At 37.1% G+C, this 24370-nt stretch overlaps 1 long non-coding RNA gene across 1 annotated transcript; it reads left to right on the forward strand.

The window, feature by feature from the left end:
• The first annotated feature begins 8305 nt into the window (after positions 1-8305).
• Positions 8306-10586, forward strand: LOC135238487 (uncharacterized). Its single transcript, XR_010325128.1, has 3 exons — positions 8306-8599; positions 8955-9056; positions 10351-10586. It is a non-coding gene; the product is annotated as an uncharacterized LOC135238487 (long non-coding RNA).
• Positions 10587-24370: the final 13784 nt, after the last annotated feature.

Here is a 24370-nt window from a genome sequence, read left to right on the forward strand (position 1 = left end):
TTTATTTTCGACATCTGACAGAACACCAGCAAACTTTGCCAGCAACCTAAAAAGTGAAAAAGTACCTACATTTTATTCACAGTTGAGGAGTCAGGGTTATTATTATTCCATATACCAGGCTTTAGTTGGTGTTAGTTTTGAGGTCAAAAGCAGTTGTAAGGGTAAGCATTACACCTGCAGGGTTTACTCCACCCCTTAACACCTGGCTCTTTTTATTTGCTGCTTTAAAACTTTAAAACCCTCTCAGTGGGATAAAAATAAAATGCAATCAATAAAGCTGAAATTTAAAAAATAAAAACAATTCAAGACATGTCAGACATATGCACCTTGTCCACTATATGTATTTCAAGACTAAAGCAGGAAGCAAGCATCCTTTGTTTATTACATTGGGAATAGCAGTGTATTGGGAGACATTTCACACACAGGACTACTGTTCCCTTTCATTTCTGCTGTTCATTTCAATGGGGCAGACAATGAATATGTCCCAATACAAAGTCAGCTGTCTTAGAAGGCAGCATTATCACTATTTTCAAAAATTTTCACACGTCATGTATCTCCCTTTTCATACACAATTGGCTCCGGAAGTATTTTTTCTGGAAAAAATCGAGATTTTCTCTTCGGCAGGTGATCATTACTAGCCTACTGTTAACAGTGTTCCTAGTGAGACAGATTAGCAGTTAACTAGCAACATTGACAGAATCATTAGACCAATTTTGAGGAAGATATAACATTCTGCGTAGTATAAACTACCAATTTGTTAGAAGTGCTGTTATGGAATATGTATACAGTATATATGTTGTTAGTTACATTCGCACAGTAGGCCTATATACCTCTTCAGTCCAGCTCTATCGTTCGTGTCCCGTGAGTACGAGGTTCTGTGTTTCCGAGCTGTCACGTCACTTACATGTCTGTAGGTGCACTGGATTATGATCGTTGTAGTTATTGTGGTGCTCATTTATGTGCTTTGAGTATATGGCTTTAAAAAACTTCAACTTAAAAAACTACCATACCGAGCTTGGAGAAAAATGTCGTTTATCCACCAAATGAATACAATTATTCAAATAATCGAACCGTCGTTGATCTATTAATTACTTAAACACTGAAAAATGTTGGTTAATCAGTCAGCACTGGAGAGTAAGTAAAGGATTTCAGCTGTAACAGTAAACACTGATCTTGTGTGGGTATGTGATTGCTCTGTGAGGTCATCCTGCCTTTAAAGTGTGTCCCAAATTTGTTGCCTTTTGAGGTTCCCTTTCTGTTAGGATGCTGCCTTCAGAGGGAGCAGGCTTCTAAGGATCTAAGCAATGAGACAGCTGCCTTCGAATTGGGACACAGCCTCTATCACCTAGCTCAAGTGTGGTTCATGGTCAAGCTTAGAGTCGGATATAGGGAAACTGTGCCAAGAGCAGGTTTTTTCATCTTAGCTGAGAATCCAGCACAGACGCAAATAAAGCTGATCCTCAAAAAAATAAAGAAAAAATAAATTATTGTATTGAAGTTGAAACCACTCTAGGCATGGCGTTTATATTGGCAGTGGGTTTAAGAAAGACTAGAGTCGACAATAAAGGAGAATGTTTGCTCTCCGGATTCTGTGACTATAGGAAGTTCGGTTGGGAATAAATATGGAATATTTTTATATCAACTATCAATGGAACATTGTAAGCTGTTGTGCTAGTCATAGAAGCAGAGGTACTTAAGCAGTTACAGATACACAGTGCTACGGTGAGATTCCATAATGTTTTGGGACAAAGACATGTTTTTTTCTTGATTTGGCTCTGTACTCCTCAATTTTTGATTTGTAATCAAATAATTCATTTGTGGTTAATACAATGGTTATGTATAAAAATACAAAGGTTATTTTTGTACATTTACATTACAGGCATTTGTTCAGAGTTACTTACATAACTTTTTACGTAGCATTTACATTGTATCCAATTATACAGCTGGATATATACTGAAGAACTGCAGGTTTACTCAAGCATTGGCTTTTGAGACCACTACACTGCAACCATGTTTTCCTAGACTATGTATGAGCAGCTAACATTGCTCGATAAAGTGGCCTCACTCACCGCGATTTATGTGAACAGCAATGAGGTCCACTCTAGCAATGCTCAGGTGGATTGACATTCAAAGTGAGCTCAACTTTTTTCATTAGATATCATGGGTCAGCTCATAACTCTAATATTCTGATCAGCTCTAACCCCTGTCCATACAAAGGATGGCCATCTGACCTGGTTTTAGCTTTTATGAGGTGTTCAGAGGATTTTTATACCGAGATTATTTTTTATTTTGCAGAAATAACTTTTCTAAACTGATCTCAGATATGGATGCTAACCACTTGTCTCTTCAGTTCATTTCAGTTCAATATCTAGCCCATGCCACCACCAGATAAAAGCTAAAAAAAAACATAAATAAAAGATGGAAATGGAAGAAAAACATATTTGAAATACCTAGTCTTCTCCCACACTTGCATGAGCCAGCCTTATTTTAGAATTCCACAGTGAATACAGCAGATCCAGCTCAGTGGCAGAACACAAAAGCACTGAAAGGTGGGAGAAACAATGGGGACGCATTCTACACAAAGCTCCCCACCTGCGCAATTGCATTCTTCAGATATGGTGTACTGAAAGTCAATGTCTGGCACTGTGTGTCTCCTGATATGCTCACTCGCATACAGTCGATGCACCAAAACTGTTTACTAATGGACTGCTTCCCTTAACAAAACACATTGGCCCCAATTGGAGCCATCACACACAACGAGGGACACATTGCAAACAGGGGACTCATGAATTTTAATTGTGTTTTACTTCTTTTCATAGAACATTTATCTTAAACTAGAGATTAACTGGCATATTGATGAGCTCACAATTTACAAACTGATTTTAAAGCAAACGTAAAGGACAGCAGTGAGGCAATTTTGAAACTTTTTAGCTAGTATTTGACTGAGGAAATAAACTTTAAAATGTCATAATAGGCAACAGTAGTTTGAATTATAGTACAAATTACTCATTTGATGAGAGGTTGATGTTAATTAGAAGGTACAGTTGTGATACAGTCATCTTATAATTAATGAATTTCAATTACAATGAAAACAAAATAAAACAAAAAAAATCCAAACACATTTTAAAAATTTTGTTTGTTTTGGGGATCTCATTATTTCACTTTTAGGACTTTCCTTCTTTTATAACTCACACTCTGAACAGCTCTGCTTTATTTAGAGGGTAGTATGTGCTGTATAAAACACCATATCAAAACTGTGACAAATGGGACTGTGTATGGTGATTACGAAGCAGTCAATGGAGTTGTGCTGCCATAGCTATATAAAGACAAGCTTTCCACATACTGTCTACTTAGAGCACATTCATCTTATCCAGGTGTTGGTGAAACTGTTGAAAACATGTGGGAGAAATTGCATCACAGCTTCTGTCATCAGTGCCACCCGGTCTTCTTCTCATTTGTTCTTTTACCGTGGCATGCGTGCGAGACTGATCAACATTTGGACAACAGGATCTCTCTTTTCTCTCTTTGCGCTGGTGGACAGTAGTTTCTCTCAGAATTAATGTATTAAGAATTGATGTAAAATGTCCCCTTTCTCTAGTTTCCTTGCTGAGCCTAAAAAGATGTGCTAATGGTTCATTGCCTTTAATAAATTGGCCATTTCAAGGAACTGCAAGGCCAATAAACCAAAATGTAATTGTGAATCAATAAAAATTGAGGTCTGAACCATGGCATAGCTTTAATGTCATTAAGCTATTCAAAAATCACATTAGGACGTTAGAAACTCTCAATAAATCAGTACTGTGGATGATTATACAATGGCTGTTTTATTCAGGCGGCTACTTGACATTTAGTTTCAGATGTTTATGGCTAAATCAAGCAGTTATATGATGATTCATAACTCATTTCATTACTCCCTATACTGTGAAGTTTGCGCTTTGTGTAATCACTTGTGCAATTTATTTGTGAGTTTTACCTGTAGGATATATGCAGGTGGCGCCACTTTCGTTGTCATTTTTCAGAAATGCAGTGCATTTCTGTAATGCCACAATTTGCAGTTGCATTGCAATTTGTTATTGTGTTTTTTTTTTTTCTTGTTGTGTTTCAGAGATTTATTTGTGTTTTCATATTTGTACTTGGGTTTTTGTAATTTGTTAATGTGTTTTCTGATTTGCATGTTGTGGTGATGTTGCATTGATTTGGATGTCTCTGCCACTGCACAGACCACTAGAATGTCCCACTAGAATGCCTATTTTTGTGATACAATCGTGCTAATTAATTAAAACCTAAACAAATATATCCTTTTTATTTTTTGAATTTCAGGCATCAGTAGTAACAGAAATAAGCAGTAGTAACAAAAATAACATGTTTTCTGAGTACTGAGTACTCCTGCTGATTTTGCCTATCCAAGCTTTCATTGGTCTGCAGAAGATATCTGTGACTGTTGGCCACAAAAAATTGCTCTGCCTGCTCTATGTTCTTTGCTCTTTATGACATATTGAGCATGGACACCTCGTCTGCACAAAAAAAAAAATTGACTTCCATTCATTTCACAGGCCTGCAAATTATTCATCTGGCTGTGTAATTGCAGAGTAAAAATATAGAGAGCAGTCTGGGCTGCATCCAGTCGGCACGTTGGCATGTTTTGATTGTTCGACCCCGAAGATGACACGACCGGCCAGCGCTCACAATATGAGATTAGTTATTGAGCTCCTGCCTCTGACTGTGTTTGCACTCTGCTGGATGAAGGGCTGAGTGTCAGCACTCTCACTGTGATGTACGACACATCTATCCAGCCCCTCCTGTGGGTGATCACACAGAGTCCTGTCATCCCTGAGCACACAATCTCTGCTCGCTCACCTTAGCAGTTTTGTTCAGGCTTATTTTATTTTTATTTGTATGTTCAATGCGACGTACAAAGGTGAACACAAAACAGAATATTACAAAGGGTCTTTGAAGTAAAATACAGTTATAGATATGCTGAAAAAATGTAGACATGAAAAGGAAATGGTCTAATTATTTGTGGGTGAGACATTACTATGTTGAATAATGGGTTTTGGACTGTAAACAATGAGTACCCTGCCACAAGCATTTAGAAAGTATATAGTCTGTAGTAATACTGTATCAGTTATTATATGCATCATAGTTATTTTGCTATGCATTATATATATATAGGGCTTTGTTGATTTTTTAGATCATAATTTATGGATATTGATTGACGCTATCTATTTTTCTTTTTTTCATACAGAGAGTGACCAATTTGTGGAACAGTTCATGTAGAAGAATCAGAGACCCTTGGAGTGTTGAAGAACAGACTTGATACAGTGCTACATATACTCCAATCATAAGGCAAAATAACAAGCCTAGATAGGCTAAATTGCCTGTTCTTGTCATCAGACATCATTATGGTCTTGCATCTTAAATGAAAGCAGTGGACAATGTTCTCACATTTAATGCCAGGGATATATGCCCCTTGTTAGAAAAAAGGCAAAGAAAAGTTTTGCCATGAGGACAAAGCTAAAGTTACACTTGCCAATGCAGTATGGTCTTTTATTGAAACCAGCCTTTGCAGCTTGAAAGCACGACTGGCAGAACAAACAACTTTTTGAAACGAGTCCAGCAACTTCATTTTCAGAACAATAGTGCCCACATTCCCCAAGGCGGCATTTTTCATTTTTCTTATCTCTGCACCTTGAGGGCTGTCACACAGAAGAACAGAACTGAGTGTTTCTCCAGGATAGATTCAAGAATCTCCAGAGGTGAAACCCATGCTTAGTATTGAACAGCTCAATAACCCTGACTTTGAGCAGTGTCTAAGACCTAACCTCACATCTAAAATGCATTCAATTGAAAGGAAATTGCAACGCTTTACTAAACACTTGATGTGTAAGAATGCAATGTCCCTATAGTCCGTGCAGTTTGATGCACATGAACGACTTTCCCAGAGATGCTGGAAGGACAGGAGCTGTTCTTTGGAATCTTTTGATAGAATGGATTTTTAACCACAAAATTAAATTGAATATGATTACCCAGAGGTGTGCCGTGTCACTTTCAACGGTTTCAGCCCGACCAGCAGAGGGGCCCTAAATGCCCACAAGAATTTTAGAAAAACGTTTTAAAATTAGTTTTAAAACACATACTGACTACAGAGGATAATACATAAGTATTATGTTTATTTTATTTTATTTTATTTTTTTCAGAATCAGAGAGAGCTGTTTTTTGTGAACTGTTGTTTTCAGGTTTAGGCTAACTAGAGTAACTATTTTAGCTACTGCATTTGCTACTGCGTTGTTTAATTAATTTTGTTATCATGTGCAAGGATACATCACTCAGTTAAAATAACAAAACGTTTTGCCGGATCATTAATGACCACAGTGAGTCAGGACCTCGGTTAAACATCTCATCCAAAATATTTTTTCTCTCTCCTACAGCACAGCATCCCCGCCACTGCACTGGGACACTATTTGACCAAAGGAAAGATTGCCCCAAACTGGCCCACAGACACCACCTCCAGCAGCAACTTAGTATATTGTATTTGTTGAATTTAACAGAGTGAAACATGTCAAATTAAATATAAGTTAACATATTGAAATTTCCAAAGCTTCTACTTTTGGAATTAGACTTTATTTGTGTCAATGTGAATTATCAACTGCTATGGATTTTGCATGCTTTGCTAAAATTTAAAAATATTACAATTCCCTCTGATGTATGAAAGGCTTCCAAAGATAGGATCCAGGGACCTCTGGAAATCAGTCCAGTGAAGTCCTCAACTAAACTTTCGAAAGTACATTGTGTTGATTCATCCTTATTTACTAATCACATATTGTAGAATTTCAGATAAAATAAACCTACATCTCATTTATCAATTAGTTTTTTTGTAACTCTGATAAATTATTATATTCATATTGAATCAAATGCATGTCTGATATAGAGCTATAGTATAGTATGTGTATGATGCTCCATTCTTGATATGCTTCCATATTAGTATTAATATCCTCTGCACTGCAGCCTCTAATGCCTGATTCTTCAATTTATTCTTGGGTGGGGGTGGGGGGGGGGGGGGGGGTGGTATATGAAGCATATGGACCAGGCAGTTTCCACTTGCCATTTATAACACAATATAGAAATTAAATATATTGTGAGCACTAACAAAACAGACACCTTCGTAAAATGTGTGTGGCTCACAATTCTGGATTCATATTAATTATCCCATTTTCTCTGGCTCTGAGGCTGCCAGCTAAATAGCCCTGCTATGGTAGGTATACTGTAGGATGAAGGTGTCAAACTTTAGTTGTTTTCTCGGTTAGCCCTAACCAGACATGAATGTGTTGTTTTACATCTGCTCTTCGCTATGCACCATGAGCTTAAAGGAAATATAATTGGAACTTTTCATAGGCAACATTTCAGGGTCATGAGAACACCACAAATGAAACCAAAAATAAAAGTTTAAAAAAAAATACATAATTTCACTGCCACATCTGAAAGCAGTGTAGAACACAATTATCGAATGTGAATGTTTCAGGACATTTTTTACTTTATTTGAGACTTTCCGTGAACAAGTATTTTCCAGAAAAAGTATTCTGATTTCCTCTATTATTGCATATTTTTCTCACTGAATGGTTTCAGATCTTTAGACAAAATGTAATATTAGAAAAAGGGGAGGCACATTTTTGTAAATAATTATTTAATTTATTAAATGAAAAAGTTATCAAACACCCATGTCACCCATGTCTTAAGGAAAATTCATGGTCATCTGCTAGTTGAAGCTGAAACATATTTAAATTATGCAGCAAAACAATGATCCAAAACACAAAAGCAAGTCCAAATTTGAATGCTGAAAATAATAAAAATTTAAAAAGTTTTGAAGTAGCTTTAACCCAATAGCTCTGTGCTGTGACAGATCTTGAAACCAGCAGTTCATGCTCAATAACTTACCAATTTGTCTGAATTAAAGCAGTTCTGCAAAAAAAGGGTGGGCTAAAATTCATCCACAGTAATGTGAAAGACTGATGTCAAATTATAAGAAGAGTTTGATTGCAGTTATTGCTGCTAAACATGGTGGCAGGGCAGTTAATGAAACAATTATTCATTGTAACAAATATGCAATAATAGAGGAACTCAGGAAGGGGGAAATACTTTTTCATGGCAAAATAATTATGAAGATCAAAGCTATGGTCCCTTCCTGAATTTAACATGTCTTTGATTCATAAAATAATCTTGTTTTCATTCATAAGAAATACATATGTAAGACAAATTTGAAAAAAAAAAAAAGTTCAAAAAGATTGAGAAAGTAAATGTCATGGTTCTGTCTTTTTGTTTCTATTTTTCCTTTTTGTGCCGCCAGTTGGCGTCACTTCTCAGTTTTTGTATTTCTGTTCATTCCCTCATTGGTTTCCCATGTTAATTGTATTATTGTTTTCCATTAATGTCTCGTTATTCTATCATTGTTCCCACCTGTGTCTTGTTATCCCCTCCTTTTCTGGTTTGATTGTTCTTTGAGTTCACCTGTGTCTTGTTACCCCCTGTCTATTTAAGTTCTTTGTCCCCTTGACTCAGGTGCTGGTTCCTTGTGTTTGTTTCCGACTTGGGTTTGTTTCTGACCGTATGTACCTGCCCGTGTTTTTGACCTGCTTGTGCGTTTCTGCCTTTGTCTCCGCTTGTGCTTCTGCCATTTGTTTTCTGTACTTGTGAAGTTCTGTTTTTTTTTTTTTTTTTTTTTTGTATTCTTTTAGTTTTTGTTATGCCCCTCGTGGCTCTTTGTTTGTTCTGTTTTGTGTTAGTCTTTATTTGTATCAACATATTTGAGTTTCGTGTTTTTTCCCCACTCTGCGCCTGGGTCCTAACCACCGTACCGTGACCGTAAAGGATGCAATTTATGGTTTGGTCTAAAGAAACTCTAGAGTACTACCTATCATTTAAAGTTTATATATTAAAGCCTGTTCCTTTTTTGATTTTAGCACTTGACTCCTCGACAGATTATACTAGTGCATGAGATTCAGAAAGGCACTGTCAGCACATCAGTGCTCATACAACAGCAAGGAATACCGACATTTGATATGGTAAAATCCTCTTTAAATATTAAGGGCAGATTTATAAGTACCTTCTGCAATGGTTAAATTAAATGAATGTTTTCCTTATTGTAATTTGAGGAGTTATAAATCTAAGACTGCAAAAACGTGAGGGCAAAATAGATAAAACAATGGTGGTTGGCAACACTTGTGACATACTGTACATACTGTAATGACTGCAGCCATTATATAAACCCTTGAGAAAGCGGGTGTAAACTTCATTCAAGCACAAAAAATGTTATTGGGTTAGGTGTAGAAATCATTAGCACCTTTGGTCATGCTGGCAACAGGAAGAGTACTGTCAGCATAGGTTTCAGGCAGTGTCACGGGTAATTATACAGTACTATCTAATCTTTAATTCATTTTTGTTGGACTACAACTTTTTATTTGTTTTTTTCATTTATTCATTTGCACCATTTAGTACTCAAATTAAGTATCTTTTTCAGAGACAATTAACAATATGTGAAACGGTGACTATATGAAGGCTTAATATCATGACCTGCAATTCCTCTTCTGAAAACTGAAGTTTCTCTTGCACTGCAAGCTATACCGTGGTTCCATCACACTAAAAATGTCCTTTGTATACAGTATACCATAAACAAATCAATAAGCTGTGACTGTTAATTCACATAATTATTGTTTATAAATGCATGCTAAATGGAAAGTACTGTATTCACATTTGTTTAACATCTTTGCCTCTAACTAGCACTGTCCTTTGTAAATTTGCCCCTTTGTGCAAAATTTTCTCAATATGCATTTTAAAATATATATGTACTGCAATTCCACCATAAGTTGTGGAAGCTATGGTTCTGAAACAAAACGGCAATTTATAAATGTATGCATTCTTGAATCCAGTAGCGGTAAAGTATTCAATAATGACCACAATAACTCTTGTATCTAAGGAAACTAATTCAGTGGTGCTGAAATATGAATGTCTAAAGTGTGCAGCTATTATACAAAAATATTAAATGGCACCAGTAGCCCACAGCATGAAATTTCTAAGGTAATGTTTTTTCTCAGTTTGTAAGGATGTGATTCAGTACTTTCAGAACACCATGTCTTTCTGTATTTAATTAGTCTTCTAAGGTAATGAATTCAATGAAGGTCTACCATATTTGCAACGGAAAGGGTTCAAGTACAATGGCACAGTGATTGTCGCTTTGTTTACATGCCTGTGTAAAACATTGCAGTTCTCGTGCCCTTTCACAAACTCACAACCTTTCCATCAGCAGAGAAGCAGTGCCTAAAACCATGAAAACCTCATATGTCCTTTTTCACTCCACAGTCTCACTCTGAGGACTCCATACAAGGGTGAAACAAACCATGAACGTCCACGTATTTGGCATCATACGCAATGCCTTTACTTGTAAGATAACTCTTGACCTGAAGGGACCAGTGAGTAATGACGTCGGGCAGTCCCAGCTTCATAGGCCATGTGGGTGTGCATTTACCACAAAGGCATGTGCAACTGGAACAGTTTTCCCTGTAGACCAGTGCCTCATAAAATGATCTTGTCAAGCTGAGGCACAATGCTTGAGCATGAATGCACAACATCGCATTGTGTTGGAGGCCCCTGGCCTCAAATACTTCAGGAATTGAATTGCTATTCAATGGTTGTGTTGCAAAATTATACACGTGGTAGCAATTTGAACCTTCAGCTCATGGGTTTAAACCACAAGTTTCCACTTAAGCAAGGTGAGTTGCTGAAAATGCTACTTGAGGTGAACACACTATCCAGAGGTTCCATCTACCTTCTACATCCATCTCCATCTATTTTCCATGTACCTAGTCATTTTTCATAAATTATAAGAACATTTTATTATAATTATAATAATTATTATTATTATTCTTTGTGGAGTAAACAATTTTCCAATAGAAACCTGTGCTTATTATACTGTGGCTTTTGATGATATACTTTTACATAGATGGACTTATCTTTCAATTGCATAAATACTTATTTTTTTTCATTGTGTACTTATACACATACTTGTACAGTATGAAAAAGAAAAGCCTCCTGGTAATGAGACCTTGTATTGGAAAAAATGTCTGCGCTATTTTGATTTATTGCAGTAGATTAAATATGACTTCCATTTTTCAAGCAATGCAACATGAATAAGTTCTAAAGAATTGCACGGATGCTTTCTTTGTGTGAAAAAAGACAATCCAGACTGCAGTTGCCACTTTTTCATGGTGATTTGCCTTTTCTTGTCCTTTTCAAACAGACACAGGCCGTGCTTACAAGGTCAGTGTAAAGATCTTGCTGTTCAAAAGCTAGAGAAACTCCTCTCTGTTCCTAAGTCTTATGTGATAATTGCATAATTAGTCTGGAATGGATTAATCTGCCTTCCTCAATTCGCATCAGCCATACAATAAGTCAGGAAACTGAAGAATATAATGAATATGACATACTGTATTCTGCCTCATATATTCTTATATCTATACAAGCTGTTTATATACATTTTAATTTTCCGTGAATTTCACAACTAACAAAGGAGAAAAGAAGTAGAAAGGCACAGCCGATTCCATTCTCATTTTATGTGTCATTATATACTGTTGTTAAACTACTTTTATTTGGATTGATTATTTTTATGGATTGATTTGATGAACCTTTACTTTGCTAAAAGTACGGGAGCACTTGTTGGTTTGGAAAGGGATGGGCATGTCTATGGTCTGTCATCCTGAAAATATTATATATATATATATATATATATATATATATATATATATATAATAATTTTTTTTATTTTATTTTATTTTTTTTTTTTTACTTTTTCTTTTCCAATCGAGCGACTCTCAGTGGCATTTCTCCACAAAGCCCTTGAAGCTCAGGGGGTTAGCAGGTCAGACGTGGTGGGTTCATGCACCAGGAGTGGGGAAGCAATAACCGGCATGGCAGGTATCAGCACTCCTCAGAGGCTCACGGATCTGCATTTGACTGCTTTTGATTGGAACATTTCAGAAACAGCCTTGACAGGGCAATGCATCATTTTATTTATAAAATGCCTAGCTTCACTACCCCTTATTCAATGGACTGCAGCATTATTTTTCACAGTGCACTACCGAGCATGGAGGGTGGTATCTCTATGATTGTCACAAAGTAAAAAAAAAAAATGAAAATAATAATAATAATCTGCAGCATAAATTTGTGTTTTTGAAGTTTCAGATGCTGGAGGATCTGCTATCTGAAAAAGTAAGTCTACTTGAGGGATGAGTGCGTGTAAGATGAAGCATGTCCATGAGACTATACACAGTGGTAAAAGTAGAGATTGAAAGTGAGGGAATGGAAGCTAGACGCTTTTCACAATGTGGTCCCACATTCAATGACAAGTACACTCGCAGAAATAAAGGTATAGTGGTGGTACAGTTTTTGTTCTCTAGGGAACAAATTTGTGAAATGTACCCCAAAAATGCAATAATGTTCTATTTTTTACAACAAAAAAAGGCACATAGCTGGATAGGGGTGCAACTGTATGTACCTATAGGGTACCACCCGAGTGACAAGCATTTGTACCTTTATCATAGGCACTTCTTCATACATTTTTCTAAGAGTCCATGAGTCCACAGTCCAATGGGATGGCTAGGTGATGCCCAACTGCCATGGTAGATCTTGGCAGGTCTTGGTCCAAACATTCATGAAGTGACCTGAGGAATCTGTCAAATCTATTGCTTCTTTGGTGATGATGGTAACTGGAATAATTCTGCGGTGTTAGTCTTTTCAAATAAATTTGGAAATCAAGGAATGTTCCTCATCAAAGAACACAGAATATAAATAATATAAAGAGTATGGAGTCACTCATTTTCACTGTTGTGACTCTACTATACAGTACAAATAACTACAAAGTGCTATGAACTTTTATTTTCTGATGAACATCATTTCTACACGTGAGGAGTACTACTAAATCTCCCCTTAAATGCTAGAGGGAATGGGATTGATATAATGGCAAGATATGTGTATGAGGTTTACTGCTTGAGGCATTGCAATTACCTTTCATAATAAGGTATCTGTACTTGACTTCACTTAAAGGCGTCAGTTGTGAATGAAAATGCATCCCACTAGAGCTTGAAGTTATTAAAATAATGCCAGACAAATTGGATTGTGACATCTATATCAGACTGTGGTACAAATGAATACAGTATGATACTCAAAAAGAAATTATCATCTGAATATCTGTGTATTGCTATTGGAGTGTATTATTATTATTATTATTATTATTATTATTACTAAATTATATTTTCAGCAATTTAGCAGACAAGGTTTCCTGAAAAGCTTACAAGAACAATATGCAAGGTTTCAAGAAACAAACAAACAAAAAATAAACTGCCAAGACGGGCTGCTTTTTGTACATCCTACATGTGCAGATACTTGATGTTAATCAAGAAAATCGACGTACTCTATGCTGTGTTCCTATTTTTAATACATATATGCTTAAAACACAGTGTACAAAGCCATTTCCAGTCTTTATTTACATATCACTGCTGAGCTTGCCCAAATTCCTAGCTGCCTGTTTAGAAATGGTGGCATAGCAATACTATGCTTTTTCAAATGGACTGAAATGTATTTGTGTAATCCCTGGCTAATCTATTTGTGTGGCCTTACATTTATAAAAGCCACATATCAAATATCAAATCAAAATCATTATCTTCTACAACAGCAAACAGAGTTAACAGGATTTATGTTAATAGAGAGATGAATGCAGTTTTTTTTTTTTTTTTTTTTTTTTTTAATCATGCCAGAAATTACTTGATTGGGCAGCGTGATTGAAAGAGCCTAAAATCTAGGAGGGTGGGGCTACTCTAATCCAAATTCCCAGGCAAGACTCTAGTTTCAAGTTGTTTATTAAGGGAGTGTACAGCCTCATTAAGCACTTACAATGTTATAGGTACATCTAGGAACTGACACTCTTCTCAAGATAATTTGAGTAAACCTTACGTATCTAGGAATGTTTAGCCGTGGGTCAAGTTGACTTGTAGAGGCTGGCACATAAAATCTCTAAAGACATTTTTACAGACTTTGGATTTGTAATAACCTGTCCATCTTTGCCTCATATCATATTTATGGTTGCTGTAGTTTCATTTTCTCTTAACCTAAGGGCGGGTAATCGACTTGGTCTTTCATCCCCAAGTAATATTTTTGTCTGGTGCAATGCAGGATGAATTCTGCCCAGGTCAAAGTCAATGTATTGTATTCCCCTTTTACTACAGCAAGAAAATTGGCCCTGAAAAAAAAGTGTTTTTGTTAGCGCTCTACAGGATCTAATTTCTTTCTCAAATTCTTGGCACAGAAGGAAATGATATTTCCAAATAAGAAACACACATAGTTGCCAGTAACATGCAACTAATTATTTCAAATGTTGGCAGGATGCAACAATAACAGATGAAGGATTATTAAAATGCTACCAAGTGGCCTTTGGGTTATTGGAGGGCTTGATAAAGTTATAGTGATCCGAAATAAACATGGATAATGTCAACTTGAGTCATAGAATTAGTGATAGAGAAAGATATTGCCAATTTGTGAAAAAGAACCATGTAATACAGAGTATGATGGGTACTCCTACCTTCCATCAATTTGAAGGTGTAATAAGGTAACAGAATTTAAATCAGAAATAAAATTGTTATGGGCTACTGAGGAAAAGGGGGAATTATTGTTTCCTTATGGGCAATCACAACTAAATTGAACCCCCCTCCTACAGTGAGGGAGCAATCAGAAAACACCAATACTGCTACATGCATCACATACACAGAAACACTTTGCCGTAGACCAATGCTGCACCATTTTTAACAGTTTATGTTGTTCGCTACAAATGAAAATTTTGTTACCCATAAAGGATTTATTAATTCCCTGCAACTTTCTATACATTTAGATTTGCTCCTTTTGATTTATTTAGAGTACAATAAAGGGAAGACATGTTACAGTACAGTTATTGTTAGGAAAATGAAATGCATTACAACTCTAAGGGGATCATTCAGTGACATATTTTGCATTTGAAACAACTTAAGTATATGCGTGTCACCCGGGATCCTGCTATATTTTGTCACACTGCATGCCGGTAGCTGGATTCAAGTTGATGGGTAACTAAATAGATTTATGCATGTTAAGTTTTTTGGAACTAATGTACAGCACAATCCAATAGGACATATTAAATAATTCAGTCAATGAACTGGCCATGCCACAATAAAACATAACTGAATTTTCAGTTAATCAAATATTTAATATATTACCATCATGACTATCCTTCAGCTTTAAATGAAGTTCAAGACAATGTTAACAAAAGACTGAAAAGGAGCTGCATAAAAGAAAGTCCCACTTAACCAATAGGCTACACTTTCTTTTGTTCTGGAACAAGACAATGTGGCATGAAATGTAGGGTCAACCTCTGTATATCAGATAATGCTGCTTGATCCATTGCTGGATAACCTTGCAGCGTCAGATTAAACTCCTTGTAGTGAACAAGGGCTTGACTGCAAAAAGACACTACTTAGCAGTAGAAAACACCAAACAAATACAGTCATTAATAACAAACAAGGCCACCAACTGACAAGAGGAGAAGTACAAAGATTGTGCTGAATAGAGCACTTCACATAATAACTGAAGCTCCTGGCAAGGACAGCTTGAATGCATATTTTTAAGGTAAGCCCTGAGCTAGCATTCTCTGTTCTGACCCTCAAAGCATTCAGGAAAAAAAAAAAAATATATATATAAATTAAATAAAAAACCTGAATAAAAGAGTGAAGAAACATAACAAATGCAGATGCTTCCATAAAGCTGTACTGCATGATAAAATTAAGCAATTAACATCCTAACATGCTCCTATCATGTGACATGTATAAAAATGCTGAGCGGGCCCAGTTGACCTTGATTTTGGATCAAAATGACAAGAGGAAAAAATCTAAGTGACTTTGAAGAGGGTTCATCATTGGAGCATGGATGGCAGCAGCTTCACATAGACTACTACATTTAGATCTATGGGAAAGACAACAGTAATTAGGGTCGGAAATTGAAATTGAAAGCGCATATTTGATGACCATGATGCCCGTACATTAGTGTAAAATGTAACAGGGCCTGCTCAGCATTTTTATACATCCAACAGAGCATGATGTGATGTTAATTGCTTAATTGTAGTACACCTGTGTGGAAGCATCATATGTTTCTCTCACTCAGGTTTTTCTTTTATTTTTCACTCATCTGTATGTATATATATAGTCAGTCAGCCAGTGCTTCCACATGTGCTTGAGTAAGGCATTGTGCAATATCTACGTCAAACACATTGGTTGAAAGCTGTTTAAATTGTGGTCAGGAAAGCGCATAATCAACTGCATCAGATTTCAAAAAGAACATGGATTTATGGACCAGATCTCAGTTCCACAGTACATAACTGAACAATGTTCAGGCTTGCAATGGATACAATACAATATCAACACACTTTCACAAGTTTAGCATTTTTGCTAAATCTATGGCTTATAGAATTGCTCTTTTCACCCTCTATCAACAGTGTTTGCTCTAATTTAGAGAGTTACATATGCACATTAAACTGAATGACAAAAACAAATCAAGTCAAATAAAATCAAACGGGTTTATAGCGTTGTTCAACCTTGTCATTACTTGTGTTATATCTGGATCGTGTGATCCAGATATAACAGGAAGCATGTCACAGGACAGGATTTGACTACAGTGCTGGCGATGCCTTTCTGGCTACGGTTTTAGGGTGGACATCTGGTACCAAAGGGTGATGTGAAATATACTGTAAATATAAAGCCAAACAACCACATTTTTGCCAAACTAGATGCATTCAAATACTGTTCTCATTCAGTAAAATTAAACTATGAGTGGTGAGGCCAGCTCTGTGGTGCATACTCACTTAGGAAAGGAGGACTTCTTGATTCCACAACCAGGCACACAATAACCTCAAATGGAAATCATCTTCAACCAAAAGCCCCAAAAGACCACCCGGAGGTGTGGGACTGACCGTTTACTCTGGAGGGAGAGTGATTCCATCACCAGGACAGCAGTCGGATGAGATCCCGAAGGCAGGGGAAAATTAATTTGCCTGAAAACAACATGGCAAAGAGCTTTGGAGGCTGATATGGAAAAACCCAGGGCCCAGCTGGGAACAGGGATTGGCTGTAAACAGACAGGAGTGGAGATGATTTGTCACTGCCCTACAAGCCAAAGTGTATGCATATTACAAGTAGAAAGGATTGAACTGATCTTAGTGTTTTAATGGCATATATTGTACCTGGTTCACCCTGCTCACTGAAAACCTGGCCTTTAACCAAGGGGACAAGCAAGCCAGCCCAGGCTTTTCTAAGTTTTTTTTTTTTTTTTTTGCAAGAATCAATTTTAAAATATTTCTGGTCCATTTGTGAATGCAAGAAAGAATTAAAACAACACATCAGCAACACATTCACAGATATCAGTTCCAGGACTGTGTTGGATAACTGTGAAGCCCATGCATTAGCTACTGAAATGCTAAACAAACAAATCACACCTCATGGCACCCAGTACAGACTGCAAAGGTGGAATCACCAAAACCCGCCATGAGAAAAAACTGCTGTGGTTGCTCTCCACAATTTCATACATTTTCATTAACACACATAAAAGTTATTTGTATCCTAACAACATGCTTATGGATGCCCATACGTTTAACTGTAAGCAAATACCACGATGAATATAAATTAAACTTGCATTTCATTATGAATGCAATGCATCTCAAGCTGCTCTTCAAGCCTAGTTACTCTCACTAAACACTCCATTACTCACATGAAGAGCCAATACCTCCCATAGTCCTTTGCTTTAGTAGACATATGCACGGGCTGTGTTGGTTTCCTCAGCTTGTATTACCTGAACAATATATGTAATTCACCAGAAAATTATACTATGTTAAGGAGCAAGCTATTTTGTGAAATTTTACTTTGCACATAAGACAAATATTGTGAACTTTAGGTTACAATGGATTCACCAGAGAGTAATGACAATAAAGCATGGTGTAGCTGTTTATGCCTAGATGTGGGTTTTCAAACACTGCCACAATGATCCTTATATTTTTTACATTCATCAATGTTACATCCAATTAACAATCCGTTAAAACATAATTATTTAAAATACAAGATCAATAGGACCACTTAACCACTCAGTCATGTGTGTGATTGTGCTTAAAGCTACTAATAACTCCATGACCACTCAAAAGCAGAGTAATAAACAGTGATTTACATTTCAGCACAGATCCATTGAAAGTAGAAGTAGCATGCTCATTATTGCAAGTATATATTTTCCCAAAAACCAGGGGTTCCAGGATTTTGTTTATATTGAACACACATGATTCAAGTCATTACAGAATTCCATGCAACTGCATGAAACCGTTATTTTCCCATTTTCTCGTGTGCCCTGAGGAAAACCTTTAGTGGGTCTTGCTATAGAAAGTGCACATTGTTTAGGTAACAGGACTTCCAGTTTTCCCGTGGTGTACTGACATGTAGGAAAATCTGTGAGCCGAGGCCTCGGCAATGAGAATACAAACCTGTACCAGACTAGCCAGAAAAAAAAGATTACCGGGTACACACTGTCATGGCCTCGTCACTGAAAAAGGTTTAAGAACATCTGCACACTTATGAAAAGATGCACAGAAGCAATGCCAAAACAGAGCAGGCGTGTCCTCTCATTGGTGACAAGCTGTATTTTCACCTGAGAGGGGCATCTGTACCAAAGGTTTCAGGGCCAGTAGGGGTTTTATCAGACTGACGTTCGGATAGACTTTTAAACTCCCACAATTTAACAGACAACTCCAGGCCAAGCTCCCTGCCAGCATGAAAGCTAATTTGCATTTCGCTTTATTTGGACCCCTTGTGATGCGTGACTCATAGAGAGTGAAGTGCATCACACAGAGATAAAATGCCATAATAGGACTTCTGTTATGGAGAAGTTCTTTGAATGGTAACTTTTCTTACATATCCAGTTTCTTTGGCATGGCACTCAAATTTGCGACCCTCTCCCCCAGCTTATGATATCCAATAACTGCCAATTCAGAAGAGTACTGAGGAAAGAATGATGGCCTGTTATAAAACTACATTTGTTTCTGTGTAGATAATGAGCTCTTTAATATATGTGCATTTCTGTACATGTGTAAGTGTGTATATATCATTGTTTGACTCTTATTTTATGTGTGTTCGTGATGTGTATTGGCACAATCCTACAGATAATAATTAGGAGCTGACACAGCTGTATTATTATGGGCTGTCTGACATATTTATTAGTCTGGCACAGTCAATGTTTCTTTGCCTTTTTAAGGCACAACTGAGAGACATGGCTGTTTATCTGCAAAAAGTAACGGATGTCTGTGAGAGACACACCACCCCACGCCCCTCAACAGCACAGAAGCTCACACTGAAAATTGGCATAGGTGCTGATGTTTCTGCGTCTAATAATTCACAGCTTAATGTCAGCCCATCTTTCTTTCAAATTTACTCTGACAGCTGTATACCTTTTCTAATTATATTAGAATGAGCTCTATTTATCTGAAGTTTCTTAAAGGTCAAGAGTGTGAGGCAATATATATATATATATTTTCATTGTTAATCAAATTTTTGGCATTGCTGTCATTGGTGTTCTGTCTTGGAAAATGAATTGCTATTGATTTATTCAATCATCAGAAAAAAAAAAAAAAAACGTATTTGTAAATATCCAGTGATCCGGTTATTCTTTAATGTACTGTAATTTAAACAATGTGCGTCCTTTCTATCCAAAGCGAAACCAATGATTCATACAGTGTAAAGGATATTATTTTATGAAAACATGCTATTTTATATCTTAAAAATGCATTTTTCTCACATTGCCAGAGTACAAAAGAATAGACATGTTAAAAACTTTGAGGTTCAAACTTAGCTGGGAAATGGAGATAATGCAGTTACTGCAGATTTTTTTATTTTTTTATTTTTAAAAAACTTTTGGTATTTTAGTAATGAAACCTATCTGGGGCAAATAAAACAATTTATCTTTCACTTGATTTTTAACATTGACTTGACTTTTTTTGGCTTGTTTTTGCACATAAAATTAATATCTGCTGTGGTTCTGAGAACTGATGTATTTATTTTTTATAAGCACAGCATTTTTACTGGATTATTATTATTTTATGTATTTATTTCTGTTGAAGGACTGGCACAAATGACACTAACTTGTGTTCCGTGAACAAAGACAATCACAGAGGCAATAATTACGATGAGGAAGTCATTACACTGTCGATGCAAATGCAGAAAACGTATCTCATTTATAAGTGATGCTTTGTAGATGTGTAATTATCCAATAATGCTGCATCTACTTCACTATTGAGGAAGGCAAGGGAGTAACCTATTACATCATCAACAAGCCTATCCCCCAGTCAATAATTTATTCCCAAACACTTTCGGCTAAAACCATTACTATATTTTACGTTGTGAGGGAGAACAACAACTGTGCAGTCTTTCTTGGCCTGTCAGCTTTGTCTGTCACTGGGACCTTAAGGGTCTGTTAAAAATTAATGAATAGCGCTTACACTGTAAATAACTGCTGGGAATCCACCGTGGGTTGTTTGGAATGTAAAACCTACTGTCATTATTTGATTATCTATGTATTCGCCTTAAGCACTGATCATGGGGCTGTGCAAACTGGGAGTTCTCTACTTATTAAGTACGCTATCTCCTAAGGCACCACATTGGGCAGATCCCATGTGAGACATCAAATAGAAGTTATTTTCATGTGTGTCGGTGGCATGTTATGAAATTTTTATGTTATGTAATTATTTGGCTGATATACAGTACAGAATTCCCACTGTTTATGTATTGAGGTTCACCCTCAGATTATGTTTTAGGATGAGAAAGGTCCTACCCAGGTCACAAGGTATAACCTACCTCACTATTACAGTGCAGACTTCATGCAATGTGCATTTCCTGGTGGATGCTAAACAGCAAACAGAACAGAGGCTGCAGGGTTGCTCTTCCTGCTAAAACACTGGGTTTTATCTTCTGACACACTTTATGATTTAGTACCAAATCCTGTGTCATTGCCTACTACAGCACAGCAGTGCAATAATGGTGCATCATCACCCAGGGAGGACAGGTGTCAGATGGGCAGGTTTTTTTTTTCCCTATGCCATTGTAGAAGAGTGGATTCTCTTAAATCTGAGTGGTGCAAATGTTGAGGCCTACACTAATTTTGCATGGAGTTTACTAGTCTAATGGGATGGAATGGTCAGCTTTCATTTCACTGGTGGACTGTGTACCGAACAGAAGCGGAGGCTGGCGGTACACTTCAGACACAGTCATGATTGCCTGTTTCCCAGAATTGATGGAGGATGCTACAACACTGAGACAAGATTATATGAGTAGAGTATAAATAGATTAGAAGAAAAAACTAGGCACTTCAGTCTATTCAGTCTTTGATTCGCAGCTTCCAGTCCAGAAATTTTTGGCTGATTACGAAACACAACTAGACACAAGTAGCTATGGATTTGAGAAGTTAGATAAATTTATTCTGTCTGTGAATCAAAACAACAGAATATTACATTTAAAAAAAAATTTGATCCAAGATCAATGTCACAGGGAATGACAGCTTACAATGTAATTGCAATGTTTTTTTCTTTTCTTTTTTATGTATCGTGCAGTCCAATGTTCATAAGCTGTATACCGTGGAACACAGCACATGTAGTGCAACACATGACACATTAATTCTATCTGGATTCTAACTCCAGAATTATGATCATGGAGGCTGTGACGTATAATAGTTAGAGACCTAGATGTGTAAGTAGGTTCAGATCCCAGTGGTGTTGTTGTTGTGCCCTTGATCAAGGTACTAAACCTGGATTTCTTCAAAATACTCAGCGCTCTGAATAGATGGTATTTCTAAAGTTAAAACAGACTTTAAATAGATGGTATGATAAGCTATGGTATAATATGTTTAAAGATTTCCTCTGGGTAAGAGAATCTGCTTAATACTACTGTGTAAGAAACTAATCAGTGGGATCCCTGCTCTTTTTGCCTCTGAAATGTGGTCATATAATTAGCTAACTACATGAGGTTTTCATCATAACAAGTATAAGGTTGTGTCAAAAGCACTGATCCCCTCAGTATTAATTTCTGGATGTGACATTATTTTCCCTCACTTTAAAACAATTATGTGGCTCTTGGAACCCTTTGTGGAGCTCACAAACTGAACAAATGGCATTGCCACTGTCGCATCAGTCACCACCATGTCATTCTCAATTAGCCATGTTCTGTTTGTATCTTTAAATATGCTCTACCTCATGTCTTCGTAATTGTGTATCTTTGTGCCGATATCTGGCTCCAGTTCTTTATTTCTGTGGTTAATAATTGATTCTGGTAAATTAGGCTGTCCTGCCCAGTTCTCCTGACAGTCTCTCTTACAGGCCTCACTTCCCACTGGCTGCTATTCTATTTTTGCTCTGTATCAATTTTTCATCCAAATCCATTTCTCCTTTGGGGATGTTGTCTTTCCAAGGCTTGAGCACAAGTCCTCACATCACCAACCTTTCCTGTCCCCTCCTGTCCCTCTGTTGTTTTCACCTGAGATTACCTAGGACCCAGGGGCATGTCCGTGGGGGGGGGGGGGGTTGTGTTGCCGCTGTGTTTACCTCTCTTCAGGCGTGAATAAAATTTCAAATTTTATTTCTTTATTCTGTTTCATTGGGAAAGAGAGACTGTGGCACCACAGTATGTACGCTGGTGAACATTTTTAACATGCTGTGATTGTAGGATACAACAAGTTGAACATGGTTTACAAGTGGAGTATGAATTGAGTTCCATAATGCCAAATGCAGAAAAGGATACTGCATTCTGATATGAAGAGCACCAATAAAGCACATTTTCCATTATGTATTTCCTTATGTTATAGCCCACCCCCTACTTATAATCAGTAGAAAGCTTGCACTGCTATACACAGTATATAGTTCAGATTATTTCAAGTAAAATTATCCCACCCGAGACTGGCCGTGGAAATTATTATTAAAGTCAAGAAATTGCATGGACAGAGGTTTTGAGAGAGAGATCAAATAAACCCCACCAAGCACAGATCACAATGGTTGCAACAAAGGGAATATTGCTGTATATAACAAACATGCTTAATTTTTATAACATGTTTGTACACATACAGTGGCAACGAATTGCTCATTTCTTCTTTAATCTTGGTTCCTAGGGGAAATAGTTTCCATCTTGTTTTCACAATTAGATCAGAGATGTTTTCATGTTGGTATGAAGCTGTAGCACTTTACAGTCGAGACCATTTGGGCCTGAATTTTATGTTGTCACATTGTATTTGTTCAACAGTGAGCCATCTCCCATGAAAATGAAATAGTTATTTCTGCATAAGGGAGCTGGTGAGAATATACTTTTTTCATTTCAGTATTAGTATTCACTCTTGAGATTTATGGCTTTTGTACACATATGTATGCCTATTCAAAAGCAAGATTACTTTTCTCTATTAAATACTTGATGTCCTTACATATGCTATGCATTTTTGTACATCTAACAATAGCAAGAAAGATTGCTTAGCTAGTGTCAGCATACAGTATGTGTAATTTATTTAAACATGCTAAGCAAAAATTGGTCTGTATTAAAGAAACCAGTTCCTTTTGGTGGTTTGGTGTGTTATAAGTCTGAATGTTCACTCTTCGCCCGCAAGCTGCAGCTAGATTTTTCAGTTTCATTTATCCTTTTTGAGATATCCTCAAGAGGTTGTCACAGCTGTACTTTATGACCAATTAATTATCTCTGGAGATTTAATAAAAAAAAGTCTGTGCATCATTGAGGTCACGGGTTATGAAAGAACACGGCAGGCAATTCTGTTTTCTCAGGGGGCGCAATCGGGGGTCGGGGGGGGGGGGGGGGGGTGGGGTGGGGTGCGGGGGTTCAGGTATCAAGAATGAGTAGAGTGTACCTGATGTCAATGCTGTCAAAGGTCTGATTTTTCTGGAGAGATGCATATCAGCTGCAGAGCAGGTTCCGGTTTTATGCCCACAGCTCATTTCGTGGATCAGTCTGGGGTGCTGCTGTTAATGAGCTCTTGGCTCCCTCCTCTGTCATGTTGGGATTTCTGGCTGTGTGCATCCTTCTTAATCCTCCCACGTTTCATCACAGGATCAAACAAGGGAAGTGAGAGTCAGGCCCCCGAAGCGAGCAGCCAGACTCCAGCATGCGCACCACGGACCCGTCGACACGGCAACCCAATCGTGCCTTCAGGACACAAATCAAACACAATGATCAAAACACTGGGAAGGATGGGATAAGGCTAATTTATAACACTTTGTCTCATTGTGGTGGAATGA

The sequence above is a fragment of the Anguilla rostrata genome, chromosome 13 (genome assembly GCF_018555375.3).
Source record: "Anguilla rostrata isolate EN2019 chromosome 13, ASM1855537v3, whole genome shotgun sequence".
In the NCBI taxonomy this organism is placed as follows: domain Eukaryota; kingdom Metazoa; phylum Chordata; class Actinopteri; order Anguilliformes; family Anguillidae; genus Anguilla; species Anguilla rostrata.